Raw genomic sequence first — 2,054 nt, forward strand, 5'->3', positions numbered from 1 at the left:
TTTCTTTTATATGCCAGTCTCTTACTGCAAATTGAAAATAGTACATGCAATTCAGATATCTCTGAAAAGAAGCCTAGTTTTGAAAAGAAATGGATGCAAAACAATGGTGTATAAGCACATCCAGCCTGATTAGACATGAACTACAATCTGTTATATTCAGTGTGCAAGTGGAATTTGAGGTGAAGAATGTACAGTACTCAGGGTTAGACTATTAACCCAATAAACTCAGAACAGATCATAAAAATTATTTTAATATCTGGATTAGATGTGAGACAGTAAACTAAAAAGCATAACATGTTCTAATCTCTGTGTCAAGATTAGTAGATAAAATATAGTGTATGTTGGGATGCCTGGGTCGCTCAGTGGTTGAGTGTCTTCCTTCGGCTCAGGTTGTGATCCTAGGATTCTGGGATCAAGTCCCGCATCACGATCCCTGGGAGGAACCTGCTTCTCCCTCTGCCTATGTCTCTGCCTCTCTCTGTGTCTCTCCAGAATAAATAAATAAAATCTTTTAAAAAATATAGCATATGTTTAGGACCTACATGCTAATTGTGCTTACTGGAAAAGGAATAGAAAAAATACTGCTTCTTTTCCTATTCCCTCAAGTAAAAAGGCAGAAATATTGGAAATTCATCATGTTTTCTGTGAGGCTATTATACCTCAATATTGAAGGAAGACTTTCAATGTAAAAATCCCCCTTGAGCTACCACTTGATCATCTATAGACAATGCTCCTTCCAGACCCAGACTGCTTTCCATGTTACCAACTTGGGGAATCAAAAATATTGAGAAATAGTAAAGTGTTGTGTTTAAGGGTCCAGATTTTGGATCTAGATAGCCTAGGTTCAAGTCTTAGTTTTATTTTTTAAAGAATTATTTATTTATTTATTTTAGAGAAAGAGAGAGTGAGCAGGGGGAGGGACAGAGGAAGAGAAACTCAAGCAGACTCCATGTAAGTATAGAGACCAATGTGGGGCTTAATCTCATGACCTGAACCAAAACCAAGAGTCAGACACTTAAATGACTGAACTATCCAGGCACCCCCAAATCTCAGTTTTAAAACCGCTATGTGGCCCTGGGAAAGTTACCAAGGCCTATGAGGTAACTTTGTCTATGAGGTTCCTCACTTTATGATGGAGATAATAGGGATGCCTGGGTGGCTCAGTGGTTGAGCATCTGCCTTTGGCTCAGGGCATGATCCTGGGGTCCCAGGATTGAGTCCTGCATTGGGCTCCCTGCAGGGAGCCTGCTTCTCCCTCTGCCTATGTCTCTGCCTCTCTCTGTGTCTCCCATGTATAAGTAAATAAAATCTTAAAAAAATAATGGAGATAATAGTAGCGCCTAGATCGTGATACTGTTGCAAGGAATTAGTAAATTAATATGTCACTTACATAATAATCTCCCAATAAATTTTAATCATTATTATGTGTCTTGACTATCTTTTTCATAAATATCCTTAACAAAAGGCATGGAAAGAAAAAGTATAATAACAATAATGCATAGCACTTTCAATGTTACAGGTTCAGTTCTGAGTAGTTTTTGTATATTAACTCTTTTGATCTTCATAGTAACCTTTGAGGTAGTCTTACCAGGTAGAGGTGAAATGACTTATCCAGGGTCACACAGATAGTGAGTAGCACACCAGGGTGTGAACCCTGACAGTCTGATTTTAGAGGTCTCATTTTTAAGTGTTAAATGTATATTCACTTCTTTTGAGCACTATGCCTGAATGTATTCACCATCCACTCAAAAAATATTTATTGAGAATCTACCCGGCACTAAGTACCAATCTACTCTGAGATATGTTACTAAACAAAGAGAGACACAGGGTCTCTCTCCCACATATTTAATATGTTTAATACATACTTCTATATGTATTAATATATATTAATATATATAATACATACTTTTATACATGTACTGTTTTTTTTAAGCTTGTCTATGTTCATTTTGTTCATAGGGATAAATACTATTTTTCAGGTCTATAGCTCTTTATGAAGTCTAAACATTTGGTTTTGTTTCTTTTACCTTTCCCCTACCAGCTTAAAGTATCCA

This window comes from Canis aureus, chromosome 11 (genome assembly GCF_053574225.1).
Source record: "Canis aureus isolate CA01 chromosome 11, VMU_Caureus_v.1.0, whole genome shotgun sequence".
In the NCBI taxonomy this organism is placed as follows: Eukaryota; Metazoa; Chordata; class Mammalia; order Carnivora; family Canidae; genus Canis; species Canis aureus.